Source organism: Anas platyrhynchos, chromosome 11 (genome assembly GCF_047663525.1).
Source record: "Anas platyrhynchos isolate ZD024472 breed Pekin duck chromosome 11, IASCAAS_PekinDuck_T2T, whole genome shotgun sequence".
In the NCBI taxonomy this organism is placed as follows: domain Eukaryota; kingdom Metazoa; phylum Chordata; class Aves; order Anseriformes; family Anatidae; genus Anas; species Anas platyrhynchos.
In genome coordinates this window covers 17,385,080-17,399,795 of record NC_092597.1, presented here as the reverse complement: position 1 = coordinate 17,399,795, position 14,716 = coordinate 17,385,080, and the positions used below count along the sequence as shown (strand labels likewise).

The window sequence follows — 14,716 nt, the reverse complement described above, 5'->3', positions numbered from 1 at the left end:
AAATTACACAAGGTCAGCTCTCCTAAGGCAGCACGTCTGTACCGAGCAATGAAGTGCAAGGCAAATTGTCTCAAGTGCCTTGAAGAGATACTGACTCAAGTCCCAGAAATGATGCAGATATATTGCTCAGACAGTCCTGGTGGCGAGGATGTTTTGCTGTTGGTTTCAGACCCAGCACACGACGGGCACTTACTCCGGGTGACCTATGCAATAAGCACCGGGCTGTAAGGGAAAGCAGCGCTGTTTTCTTCACCAGCCTGTTTAAGTCTCCACGTGCCTTCATCCCACTTGGCATTACAGGCTCTTGGTTTTGCAGCTCTTCCCCTTGGCCGTCCTCACCCTCTTTGTGCCCCCACAGCCCCAGCGCTGAGCCAGCAGCAAAGCCCATGAGCCTGCTCTTGCCTTTTGTGCTGGTGTCCTCATGAAAGCAGAAGCTAACATCATCCCCAGGGAACCTCAGCACTTATCTCCTCTTGCAACGTGTCCCCCCACCTTTTCTTCTTTACCCAGGTAAAGAAGAAAACAGGTGAGCTGCACTGTGCCTTCTCCAAAAATAAAAATAATAAAAAAAAATAATAACACATTCCTGGCATAACGCAGCATCACATTAACCTCTCATCACAAAGTCAGCTCTTTGCCTAGGCAATCAGTCACCAGATGCAGAGCTAGCCTGACACAAGCTGGCGTTAGGACGCCTACCCTGCCTTGTATCCCAGCCTCCGTGTGAGAACAGCCTTTAATGCCCGATGAAAGCCTCGCAGAGCACCGATGTCAGACCGATGCTCGGTGCACAGCTTGCACAGCATCCCCATGGGAACAGAACAGCAGCTCCCACCACTCCCCCAGAGGTGTTTGACAGCAGGGGCTGGTGGCACCATGCAGCAAGCCTGCACAGCCCCACGTGCTCCTCTTCCAGCTCAGGGCCAACGCGACGAGGGAAGTGAAAACATCATCCACGGGGATTTAAATGCAACCAGGCTCATTTTGTCCCATGTGCGTGAGGCAGAGGTGAAAAGGAGCAGCTTACGCCAATTTGCCAAGTGATTAGCTCAAGGCTACTTAATGTCGCTGGCCTCCCTTCACTCTCCTCATACGACAAGGATAATATTTATCTAATCTCTCTCAGCTTTTCAAGCGCTGCGGTCAATAGCTAAAAAAGGCACTCGATAAGCACCGAGTATTATATAGCGTGTGTACACACGCGCTGCCCAAATCTATATCAAGCCCAGATTGAAGAACGATGACTTTTCGTCAGGATGCCATCAGCTCCACTCGCAGCCAGAGCAGATGAGGGGATTGAGCCACGCTGCACAAATGCCACATCTCACGTTGGGATGCTGGGCAGCGAGCGTGGGATCACAATCCAGCAAGCAGGCAGGCTCTGAGCAACACACAGTGCTGTTGGAAAGGCAAGCAGAGCATTTGACTCCTCTCTGCTAGGGCCACAGGAAAATTGGTTTGTCATCCAGGCACATTATACCTCGTGATGCCGACAGAAGAATTAGTTTTCAATTACCTGGTATGCGTAGCATTATAAACAAACCACATGGCACGCCAGTGCCAAGCCATGCAAATATTTTCCCCCTGCCATCAAATTCATAAAGAGAAGTCCTCTATTAACACCTTTGACCACTAAGCCCTGTCTGCTCCAGGCAGAGGTGCTGCAGAAGTCGATGGGAAGCCCTGGAGGCTGGGAAACCCCCGCCACCAGTGCCACCAACCTGGCACAGGTCCCATGCCCTGCGGCAGAGCACACCACGGCAGGAGTTTCTGGCCCCTTTTACCCACGGGGTTGAGGAAGCCATAAAGAAATCAGCCATCTTTCACAGCATCATAAGGCGCTTATCGCATGCATTTAATAACCAGAGGCATGAAGGACTTGATTCTCTCAATATGGAAGTTATAAAATTGAATTGGTAACTGAGCATTAAAGGCAAGCGCAGCTGAATAAAGACTTATGAAGGCAATATTTTCCCCATTTAAAGCGTGGGCTTCCCCTTCCCAAAAGCGCACAGAGAAGTCACACAGCAGCAGACAACTTGGCATCATTAAGGATAATTTGAGGTCAGCGAGAGAAAGGGGGGAAGGAGAGAGACGCAAGCAAATCCAGCTTTGTAGAAATAATTATTAGCGTAACCCCACAGTGTAATTATGATTCGTCAAGGTAACAATCATAAAACACAGCACTGAGACACAGCTCCCTCTGCACCAGCTCTGTTCCTCTTTCCAGGGCCACGCAGAGGTACGTGGGTGCTGTGGGGAATGCTCCTGGTTACCCTCCTGTAGGTCCAACCATCATCAGGTTGGGCATCCAACCCAATAATCCAACCTGGGCTCTTCCAGAAAGGTATGGCAAAAGGAAAAGCCCTAAATTCCCACTCCCAAGCCCCGCGTTTGTGCATTCAGCAACTTCCCTATGATCTCCACAAGCCTCCAGCTCATCCCCAGACAGCCTCCACATCCAGCACCAGCTCTGGCTGGTGACTTATGGCACAGACAGGACCCCTTCCAGGGACAATGTTTCAGCGTTACCAGAGGACAGCAGGCTGCCCGGACCCAGTGTGGACAGATTGCTGCAGGACACGGGAAGCAGTACGTCCCCATTATCACATGTTAAAGCCAAGGTTTTTCAGCACAGGTAGAGTTATGCCCAGCCACTTGCTTTCAGGAAGGAAGAAATAGGTGCAAGGGGGCAGTGGAGCTGAAGAAGTACTGCAGGCAGCAGGGTAATGGCCATCATCAGATATCCTCCTTAATTCCCATCATCATTACATCCCAGCTACAGCTCAAACAAAATCTGAGATGTCCCAAATCCCCACAGAGTTGAAGAAACCTCATTTGTCAGGGATGACCAATGGTGGAAAGGCTTCAGGAACACATCCAGGGCTGCAGCATCACCAGCACAGGGAGCAGGGAAGGGATGGTGCCCTGATCCCCTGTGTGTAGGGTGGGCTCGTGGCTCAGCACCCCCTGCAGGCCCTCTCCCTACCTCTTTTTTATTTATTGCCTATCCGTATCGGACCCTTGCATGGTCTTGGACACCACCAGAAGGCAGAGAGCACAAGATGGGCTCATTCCCACCGATGTGCACATAAATACAGGAACACAATCACCTCAGGATGAAGCATCTGCCCAGTGCAAACCAGAGCTCACCCCCTGCCTGCAGCATCAGCTGTAGCTGTCTCTCCTCCTCCTCCAAGTGACAGATTCAAAAATGATGATTTTCCCTCCAAAATGCATTTATTTAATTATTCTCAGGCAGGACAGTGCACAAGAAACAGCCGTGCAACTGCCTGGGAGGATAGGGCAACCCAAGTGGAAAAAGACGGTTCCCCCAGGAGTTTTGCGCTGAGCACCAGTCCCAAGACAAGAAAGCAGCCTTTGCTTTATGGGGTGCAGAAAACCAAAAAAATCCCCTTTCAGGCAGCAGCCGGCTCCCCACGTGCCTGCCAGGTCAAAGGAAGGGATGCTTTTATCCATAGGATTTCATAGGCAGCGATACCTAGCAGTGTGCAGCATTTTGTGGTCTTTAAAGATCAAACAGCATTTTATAGAGGAAGCAGCACCCTGGTCAAAATCAGCTGCAGTAATCATATTCAGCCTTATTAAACCCTCTCTGTAACTTCAAACAGGGTCAGACTTCCTCACGCTCCCACCTCCGAACAGGTCCGTGGCTGTTCAGAAATTAAAGTATACAATATACACATATAGATGTGCGTACACAAAAATTCATGTAACGAGACAGAGCTGCCAAACTCTTTCCAGAGGCAGCTGCACGCCTCCCCTGCGGAGCACGGTGCCTATACACATTAGTATGATGAAGGGATGGACCCTGGGTATGGGATCACTGTGTTCAGCTTGGTAGGAAGAACTCTTGGTGTAAGTAGTGCCACCGAGCATCTTTCTTGTTTTGTTTGTTTTGTTTTTGTTTTTTTTTTTTCCCAGTTTCAGGACTACACCTCCATTAGACCTCGTTAGCTCAGCCCAAAGGGGAGCGCTGCCAGCCACATGCCCAGGTTACACTTCATGCTGTGCCTGAAGACAGGAAAAAAAGATGGAGAAAAGGGAGAAAATAAAGTCTCCCATGAACTGGTTGAAGAATGAGGATGCAGGAGCAAGAGCCCAGTGAGAGCAGACACAAGAGCTGGGGATGGGACTGCAATTCTCCAACCAGACCCATCGCTGCCCCCAGCTCTGCCCTTGGCCATGCACCCACACAGACCTGCAAGCACGTTTTCTGAAGGCACAGCCTCCCGGGAGTCTAAATCTGGGAACTTTTACAGCCACGTCAGCTCCATCCCGAGCCCTGGGTAAATTTAGCTGCAAGCCTTTGGGCTGTGCAGCGGACGCTTCCCCCCGCTCCTCTGCCCGCATCTTGGTGTGGGAAGCAAAGCTCGGAGATGCAAACTGCAGGCACGGGAAGGTCCGTGTGCTTCTGACTGCTGCTCGGGGGCCAAACCCAGCACCCTCCCTCCCCTCTCAACACCCCCAACCCACCGCATCCTCCTCCGCTCCCCTGCAGCCTGGCTCCCAGGGCTTTCCCACAGCCCCGGCACCGGGCAAGCTGCTGGCCCCGCGCGGTGGGGGCACGGCCAATCTGTCCCGGGCTGGCGTCCTGCTCCCACGAAGCGTTTGTTTTCCCAAGGAGCCTGAACTTTGATCCTCCAGCAGTTTGGCTGCCCCGATGTTTACGAAGCTCGAGCGAGCGGGCAGCAATGCCCAGCTGGGCTGGCCGGGGGCCAGGCTCCCAGCCGCTCAGCTCGGGACGAGCACAGCAGCTTGGGGCTGCGAGGGACCCGCCAGGGTCCTCTCTTGGATGCTGAGCCTCCAAACCCACGGGCTGGCAGCAGCCTTTCATCAGGATAACACTCTGATTCCTGCAGCTTGCAATCAGCCCTAGCAGGGAAAATAAAATCTCCCTTTTTTTTTGCCTGCATACATTTCCTATGAGGGACACACCTGCCAGCAGAGGTGGAGGAGCAGGAGCATTATGCAGGAGCAGGGGATGCACACTTTGCAATAGGGTGGCAGGGCTGGAGGAGATAGCAGGTATTTAGTGGGAACACGACCAGCTCTTAACAGGAGAAGCGAGCCAACACGCCTATAAACATGACACGGGCAGGAGGAGGCAGGGTGGGGAAGGAAGGAGAGCAGGGAGGGAGTGAACACTTTAAAAGTTTCTCTCCCTGTGCTCCACTTTGTTCATGTAAACGTGAAAAAAGGGCTTGGGGAACACGTTACATGAGAAGACGCTGAGAGGCAAAGATGTTAAGCGTGCTGTTGTGTCTGAGCAGACCCAGCAAGGCTAGGGACAGTTTCCATCTCCTACATCGGCTCAGGCTGCTGTTCCTCCAGATAAAAGCACAACTGAACTACAAAAAGCCTGCTCGCTCAGCACCAGTGGCCAGAGAGCTCTCAAATCAGCCACCGGGGCCGAGCTCCTGCCACGAGACACAAGTACACGATACTTCAGTGCTCCTTGGTGATGTTCCCACTCCTGTAGCATTCCTAGAGGCTGGCATTACACAGGCAGGCACAAGAACCTGCAGGAGCACTGAGGAACCCAGAGGTCACACCCAGATGTAAGTGCAGAGGCAGCAACACCTGACAACAATGTTCTTTCACCACTGGTGTTTATGGTGTATTCAGTGGGATACCTTTCTTTTTGGCACTGGTTAGGGTCATGGAGCAATTTCTAAGTAGATCATCAGACGTCCTCCTAAGTGTTGTGTTTCTTTTCCCTCCAGATTCACTCCACCCTTGCTTCTGCCCCTCTGCAGGACCTGGAGGTCCCAGCACCAGCCCAACCTTGGAGCAAATCCCACAAGCCTGTAGGGTCAGCAGCAAAGAGAATTCCTCTCTGCATGAAGAATGAGGACCCTGTGTGCCTCCGGCCCCAGGAACAGGCTGGCTCGCTCGCAGCCTGCAGCAGCTGGGGCCGAGAGCCTGTGCCATGTGCCAGCCTGGGGCTCACTGGAACAGCAGCTGGCGGGGCTGCCCTCCTGCACGTCAGCTCCTTTTCCCTCTGTGGGTACTGCAGCGGGGTGGAGAAGGGCTGCTGTTGTGCTCCCCCCTGCTCTGCTGCAGGGGGAATGGGGCTGGATCTCATGGTGCCCGATGCCATTGAGGCCACCCATCATCGTGCCCTCTCCCACCATCCCCAGGCCACCTGCAGACTTGCCCAATGGCCGGCAAAATGCCCCAAACCCCACTGCTGGACCCCAAGCCACCACCTAACCACAGATACCACATTCGGGGCTGTGAGGGCATCACAGCTGCTTGGCCACAAGGACCGAAGCAACCACCAAGCCAGGGAACCCATCCCAGGTGAGGGGCACCCCACATCCCACCCTCTGACCAACAGCTTCTGCCCGGGGCAGTTTGCAGCTGGGTTGTTTTTACGCATTTTTTATTTTTTTTTTAATAAACAAACCCAAACATCTTTTCCCTATCTCCCCTTTGAAAAATCCTGTAGTTGCTATGGAAATGGTCTCATCAGTATGGGAGGAGCATCGCAGTGCCAGCCAAAACTCCCCGTGGCTCCCAGTTGACACCACTGCCTAGGAAGTGGTCATGCTGGAGGTGATCCCAGGGCATACCCGGGGCTGAAAGCAGCCACGGGCACCAACTGGAGAGCGATACCTATCCAGGAAATCAGGGCAGGGATCTGCAGTTCACCCAGGAATGAGTGAATAAATCAAGACATGCTCACACTGGCTAAGGGATGAGATGGGCACAGCTGTAACAAGATGCAGCCCCCATGGCGGTGCCCTCGCTGTGAGCAGGGAGGTGGGCACGGATGGGGCAGAGCTGAGCTTGGCCACTGGTCCTGCGCACATCTCCCAGGGGATTTCTGCCATTTGCTCTGTGCTCCGGCATCCCTACCTTCCCTCACAAGCTGCAAAGAGGGTCGGAGATCAGAGCACTGACCCCAGCACGTTGCACACTTGTGTGCCCCAACATCCCCACTGCCCGCACCGAGCCAGCCCCCCTCCCACCCTACAGCATCGACCACAGACCCCTCAGATCTTATACCATGAGCAGATTCCTTCACCGAAATCCCTGCTGTGGGACCATCCTGCAGCACCAGAGCTCGGGCCAGGTCCCTGTGCACCCAAGAGCTCCCGGCACAGGGATGAGCGTTCATTCCCATGGCATCCCCAGAGCCCTGAACCTCTACAGGGTGAAGGGTGGGTTTGTTTGCCTGCTGCGTGCATGGAGAGCACAACCTCCAGTCTGAGTGTGCTGCAGAAGCTCAGAGTGTCTGCTTTTCTAGACACTGGTGGGAAATGCATCTTCCCCCCAGGAGCCAACAGCACGGCCAGCGGTGCTCTAGAGCTGGGGGTGCTATGGTTGTGTGGACACATCTGTCACCAGCCCTGGGTTTAGGGAACAAGCTGGGACCCCACCTCCATCACCCCACCCAGCTGGGAGATGGGGGAGGCCACGGCTCCCTGCCCCAGCACGGGGTGCGTGCTGCCTCCAGCCACACCAAGCAGCTGTGCTCAAGGTGTGGCCGTCACCTTGTCACCAGCTGCAGCCCGTGACAAGCAGCAGCTCCCCCAGCGATGACAGCAGGACAGGCTCTCCCCTCTGTGGGATGCTGATGCATGTCTCAGCCACCTGCCCGCAGCCAGCCTCAGGGCTTTCCCCAGCCAGCCCCACTGCAACATCACTCCACGCCTGGTATTTTAACCCCAGTGCATCCCAGTGATGAGCTACCGAGCTGCCCGGTGGAGGGACACACAGCCAAAACCTTGTCAGGCCACCACGTGTGAAACTCATTTCACAGCATCACTGCACGCAGGCTACAGGTGCCGAGCTGGTGCTCCCCAGTTGCATCTCCTGGAGCAGGGTTTTTCCCTACATCCATGCTGATGCTGGTCTCACCAAGCTTCTCCATTCTCCCCCAGAAGCCTCGGGGTCTGTCACACAGCACATCCCATGCAAAGGACACACACACGGGCAGTGCCACCAGGCTCCGTGGTGCTCTCTGACATCCATTGGGTGATGGGTGCAGGGTGGGTCCGAGCTCAGCACAAAGCACTGCCGGACCCCGCTGCTAATTTGGGCACAGAAGCCTAATTAAAGTTCTAAATAACCACTTGCATCACCAGACTGCAAGGGGCACGTCCAGCTGAGGAGCCTCGTACATCCTCAGCCTTGCCGGATCCTGAGTGCCCTCCCAGAAGAGCACACCCAAGGGAGAAGGAAGGGCTCAGCTGTTATTGAGCCACTCATCTTGGTCAGAGACACTGCAAAAGCAGCCTGTGCTCTGTGACACACACCGTCCCTTCTGGTCCAGATTTAACGGGTTCAGGACCTAAAGTACAAAGCAGCAGCCGGAACGCTTCCCACCCCGATCATTTTGGGCCAAGCAGGCAATACCCCGCCTCTTTTGCTCCCTGCTGCCAGAAGTTTCATCTCTCCAGCCCAGAACATTTTGCTCCACAGCTCCGGGAGCAGCTTCTGCAAGAAGTTCCATGCAAACCTGCCTTGCAAAGCAAGGGAACCACCTCCAAACGCAATGAAGAGCCCCGACACCGCCTTGCTTGCACCAGGGACAGCAACCAGGCTGGAGCTGGGGGAGCACCAAGCCCCGTGCGGCCCTCCTAGGGCACCCAAGTGACAACAGGGTCCCCCGCGTGCCATCCTGGCTGCACCCCGAGGTTCCCAGGTGGGAGCCGCCGGCAGCACGCCGCCTCCCCTAGCAGCTCCCCGCAGCCGATACAGCGAATGAGATTACAACAAATATAAACTAATGATACAGCTGTCAAGGCAGATTAGGCTGCACAGTGTAAAAAATTGCAGGGCTGTTTAGTCACAACAATATAAGATTAATTTATCAATACAGCTTATGTGGCACTGGAGAGATAGCAAATTGAGTAAGTGAATCTTTTCTACACCTTGCGCGGGGAGGGAGGCTCGGACCCGATGGGTGCACGGGGCTGGGCGCCAAGAGGTTTTTTTGGGCTGGGGATAGCCTGGGGGGGAGCTGCGCACCCTTATCCCAGGTGCTGGGACAGGATGTGCATAGGTGCCATGCACACACAGTTATTTACTTGCACGTTTTTAACCCACGGAGTTAACACATGCAAAAATATGCACAGCCACCTCCACCCTTTGGGAGCTACAGCCCTGCAGGCACAGGCAAGATTTTGGGTACCTCTCGAGGGTACCCAACACCGACAACATCCCCAGCAGGCCCGTATCCTTTCAGATCTCCCCTATGTTGCCATCTGCGGGTTAAAAATGTGCAAGTAAATAAATAGCTGCGGCGGTAATGAGCCCGGGCTTCGATCTGTGAAGGTGAGAGCGCAGCGGCAGCCGCCGCTCCGAAGGAAGCGCCCGTTTCTATAAATATTGAAATCCGGTAATTATCATCATTAGGACTGGTTGTGATTTATCCGTAGCTCAATCCCCACAAGTAAGAATGGCATTTATTTGCCACGATTAGAACAGCTAAAAATACCTCCCCAACCTCGCCTGGCCCAGCACCGTCCCCGTGCCATCGCCCTCGCAATGGGCTCAGCCTTGGGGAGCAATGCAAAGAGAAGGGGGTCCTGGGGAGAGGGGGTCCTGTGCTCCCCCCAGGGGCTGTGGGACCTCAAACTGGTGTTCCTCCACCTTCCAGGAGCCATTCCCAGCTGTGCTCCACATCTCCCCACACTACACAATGTCCCCTCTAGCAGGCTGCCTCTCCTGCAGGGATGGTTTCTTTGCATTCATAGCAAAAAGTGCCAATTTTCTTGAAGCATCCCTCCCAGACACCTCTGTGGATGAGTGTGCTGGAAGCCCTTGTCCTTCCTGACATCTAAGGGCAGGGATCAACCCACAAAACCCTGCAAGGAGCACTCAGCTCCCCATCCCCTGCCATTCCCCTGCCTTGGGGGCACATCCACCCCTATCCAGCCGCCAACCAGAGGTTTCCCAGCCTTGTCCCCAGCGCTGCCGTGCTGTAAACAAGTACCTGGGGTGCAGGCAGCTGTAGCAGGAGGCAGCCCCGTGATGGTTTTCAGCCCAGAACATGACCCCAGCCACGAGAATCCCCCATCAGATGGCCTAAATCACCCTGGGCCACCGCCGGCTGCTCCAGCCAGGCTCGCTCCGAGAGCGCAGATTTCCCCGAGGAAACGTGCCCGGCTCCCTCGGTCAGGGATGTTCTTTCTGACAGTCACGCCGAATATTTCCCCCGCTTCTTTGCTAATAACTGGAAAAACAGCCGTGAAATGGGCAGCCTGGCGAGCCCGCGCTGCGCGGGGGCGATGGGGACAAGGCGTGGGGCCCCAGCAGTGGTCGGTGCCAGCTCCGTGCCCCGGCCCCAAACCCACCCGGCCCCACAGCCACCACCTGCTGGTCCCCAAACCCAGTACACCTTCGCCTCCAGCCTCCTCCCAGGGCAACGGGACCCCTCCAAGGGATTTTTCCCCTTCATTTAGCTCTCACTAGTTCATCAGTACTCTCATAGGATGCCTCCAACTCACACCCCGTTCCTGTTTTTTTAATTTAATTTTATTTTTTAAGCCCTTTGGTAGCTCTGCTCCCCCAGCGCCCGCTCCCCCAGCCCAGCCCGTTGCTATTTGCTTAGGGCCCTAAGCCACTTTTCAGTCCATTTGGCAGCGTCATATCCAAGGCAAACTGAACTAATTTTAAGAGTAAGATTTGGTGAGACACTATATCAAATGCTTTGCTAAATCCAAATATATTAGGATTTCCACATTCTGCTCAGCCACTAATTTTGAGATTCCATCAAAAAGAAAAAGCAATCAGGTTTGTCTGGCAAGATTTATTCTTCCTAAATCCCTGCTGTTATTGCTCATGCTTTCCTTATCCTCTAGTGCTTCACTTTTCTTAATACTGCAGGGCTGGAAGTGTTTGCTAGAAATTTATTTTTGCTATTTATATGGATTTTTAGAAATCTGCCTCTGCTCTCCTCCGCTGCCCCCTGCCTTCCCCACTGCTAGCAGCATCCCCGTGCTGCCTCCACGCATCTCCTCCTCCATCCTCCTCGCAAGCCAGCGCAGGGTGGTACCGTGAGCTGGTGTTAACACACGGCTGGCCTCACTCACAGGATGCTGGGGAAAAAAATAATACGAAAGGACGATGCGTTTTTGCCAGCAGGAGAGAGGTCTAAAGGAAACACCGAGCTGGGTCAAGCCCACAGCACCACCTCACTTCTATCGAGGATTGGGCAGAATTAAGCCATAGCTGGCACCAGTGGGGATATCTCCAGCAGGAAAAACAAAATGCACAAGGGGCTGAGATCCCCTGCAGTGTTTTTTGTTTTTTTTTTTTCCTCCAGGAGCCAGGCAGATGTCTGGACTCCAATAGTGCACAGCAGCCCTGCCAGCTCCGTCCCCAAATGCCCCAGCAGCCCCATCCTGCTGCACGAGAGCGGGGCAGAGAGCTCACGCATCCCAGGTGAGCCTAATGAGCTCCTGCTCATTTGGAGAAGAAAGGCAGCTCTGCTCAAGTGTAACCAGCTTCTGCTCCTTGCGTGCAGCAGGGTTTGGTGTTTTGCAAACCAAGCGGCAGCCAGCAGGCAGGTCTCACGGCTCCATGCGCCCACCTACCAGGGCTCCTATCCATGCAGCATCCAAAGACTTGTGTGGCCACAGAAAAACAGTGGGGCTACCAGCCAGGATCGATGCTGAGCCACCACCCGGCTCGTGGTGCAGCACCTGGCCACGGGCACAGCAAAGCTGGGCCACGAGATGACCCTGAGCTCTTGAGGGATAAATGGAGGTTGTCTTTTCACTCTGGCTATTTTTACATCTCCAAAAATAAAGCAGTCCTGGAGGAGCAGCCCTTCCAAGGGCTGAGGTGCCCACAGTTATGAGCCGGCAGCACCCAGATGGCTGCAGCCCCGGGCTGGGGATGCCAGCCCCGTGCTGCCCCCCCTTTTAGGAGGGATTAACCCCCAGGGCAGCTGCCCTCCATCACCCCATCCCTGCATCCCGCCCCCCCAGCATCACCGGGGTCAAGGGGCTGCACGGGGGCTTGGGATTTACGGCTGATGCATGCGGAGGATTTACAGGGAAGGGGCAGCTTCAGGGGACCCGGAGCAAAGCACCGGTGATTTATGGGGTCGGCAGCAATTTACACAGCAGGTAGCAGCAGCAAGGAGGCAAGGATTTACAGGGGCAGGAGAGAAGCCCTTTTTTATTGGTGTTTATTGGGAAATGAGGGCCTCCTTCCCCTAATTACTGTGACCCAGGGAGGGGCGCAGAAGCAGCTGGATTTACAGCGAGCCTCCCCCTTGCTCTGGAGGTCACGGGCAGGCCAGCAGCGGGGACCCTCCCATCCCAGTGTGACCACAGATGGCTTCTGCTCGGCCACAGCACCCTCAGGGGCAGCTCAGCACTTCCCTGGGCTGCCACCGCCCCACGGCTGCGCTCCAAGGCTGGGCTGAGAGCTCAGCCTCTCCAGGGAGGCTGTGAAGAGCAAGGCCCCTGATATCTCAGCACATCTCCCCTCCCAGGTCCGATCCAGCCCATCCACTCGTGGGGAGGCAGATTTCCTCCTGCAGGGCTGCCCAGGTGCCAGCACAGCTCTGCTGCTCAGCACCCCAGGCTGGAGGCAGGATGGGCACGGAGACGCACGGGTTGTGTCTGGGCAGCTGCCAGGGGGTTAGCATCTAGGGCTGCACGTAGCATTAAAAATATATAAATAAATATTGGGAAAGTCATCTCTGGTTGCTGCTTCACCACGTTACAGCATCCTGCCATCAGTGCGGGACACCTGGGGAGGTGGGGCAGCCCCAACGCTGCCCTCTGCCACCCCACGAGGCTCCACAACCAGATCTGACTTAAAATTCAGAAGCAATCCAGGAAAACCTCAAACTCCCAGCCCTCCCCTACCTCAGCTCCCAGTACAGGCTGAGGGCAGCCTCTGCAAAAGGAGCATCGACAGCTCATCAGGGCACCGGGAGCAAAAACACAGCCCTGCTAGCAGGAAGGCACCCCTACATGACCTGAAACCCCACATCCTTTGTGCTGCCCCCGTACAACTTGGGAACAGCCCGGAGATGCCAGCACAGCCAGCCACCGCCTGGTTTAAGGCAGAGACAGGTACAGGAGGGTCCAACATCGCACCCACACAGCTCCCTCCCAGCAGGGAAAGCAACCTCCAGCAAATCCACTCAGGCATTTAATTTCGTGCTCCTTTTCTAGCCGCCCTCCAGATTCCCTATTTCACCCCAGATCTGTGCACACACCAGCAGACCGCGCACAAAACTCGTGCAATATTTGCACAGGACACACAATGTTTTTCAGCACTGACTCTCTCAGCGTAGGGGTGCAATAGGACTGGGTTCCTCTGGCACAGGGGGATAAAAGGTGCCAGGCATCGACCCCAAACACAGGCTAACACCGAACCCTGTCCAGCTGATGCTGCAGCTCCCACACCCAGCAGGCACACAGCGTCCCACGTCCCCACCAGCCCGTGCCCCCACCCCCCTGCCCCAAAGTTTGACTAAAGCTCAGGAGTATCTTTGCTTTTATAAATCTCTGCCTTTTAATGATGGCTTCAAGGCTCAGAGAAAAAAAGGCCCATTAAACTCACTGAATAAGTTAATGGGGCAGAGAGAATCCATTTCAAAGCCACCCCAGGCTATTTTCCTCTGGAGCTAAAGCCTGAATAAGCAAAAAGGAAAAATTAAAACTGTACAGTGCTTTGCCAATAAATAACCCCCAGTGTAATCTGCTACAGGCAGGCCTCCATTTGCAGAGATAATAGGATGCAGATCAGCTGTAAAACACCTCCCCTTGCAGGGACCACCACCTCCTGATTGCAATTCACCCTGCACAAGGAGCCCCCACCTCCTGCCTGCCCCCTTCCACCTGCCGGGGCAGGGCAGGCACTGAATATCTTGCGAAGAAGCACCAAAATCCGGCACTTGCATCCCTAATATCTGTGCTCCAAGCACTCACCCCTGCTTGTCTGCATCTCCACCTCCTTTTTCCCAGCCATCCTGGCTGCCCGTGTCCTTTCTCCCCCCCCTTTCACCGGGGGTGCTCTGGGCTCAGCCCTCCCCGACCAGATCCCACCCGCAGCTGCTCCTCCTCGAACACTTAAAACACAAGTGCGCGTCCCAGAGAGGGATTAAAAAAAAAATTAAAAAAAAAATCCCTGTTTGTAAATGTTGATCCCACTAGACGCAGTTTGTTTACTGTTTAATATTTAAAGATGCTAATTAAGTCTCTGAATAAATAAATCTATGCTACCCGCGCCTTTTGGAGCCAGGAAGTCCTCCCATGGGGCCAGGGCAGCCAGCCCAGGGCATGCCTGAGCATCCCACCCCAGGAAGGGAGAGGCTCACGCGCAACACAGAGCAGCAGTGCCAGGTTAGGGACATCAGGGGACCCGTGGCATTTGGAGGCAGAGGGATCACGGGCAAGGCGAGAGCAGGCAGGGTTGCTCTGGCACAACTGGTGCCCTGCCCAGGGGACCACACAGCTTCGTACCTGAGAGCTCTGATCCTCTCCTCTCCTCTCCCCAAGCCATCCTGCAGCCTCACCAGGAGCAGAGCAACCCCTTGCTCCCACCAGGACCTCCTCCACCCTCCCACCTGGTTCCTCTTTAGCCTCATTGGGCTCTGCCTCCCCCAGAGCAGCTCCACCTGTGCCCTGCTCATTGCCATTAACCCTCTGGGCTCCCTCTCGTACACACTGCAGCCCTTGGGTGCCTTGTACACGCTTCCTGAGCTCAGGTTTTA

General features: G+C 54.8%; 1 protein-coding gene across 10 annotated transcripts in view; it reads right to left on the bottom strand.

The window, feature by feature from the left end:
* NTRK3 (neurotrophic receptor tyrosine kinase 3) overlaps positions 1-14,716 on the bottom strand; it is a 196,460-nt gene that overhangs the window by 173,268 nt on the left and 8,476 nt on the right. The window contains exon 1 of one of the 10 annotated variants that reach the window (XM_021270622.4): positions 14,466-14,573. The exons of 8 other annotated variants lie outside the window; for them this stretch is intronic. The gene's annotated coding sequence lies outside the window, so the exon portion shown is untranslated. Of the gene's footprint in view, positions 1-14,465; positions 14,574-14,716 lie in introns of those variants that run through there. One more of the 10 variants, XM_038184928.2, reaches the window with a different exon arrangement.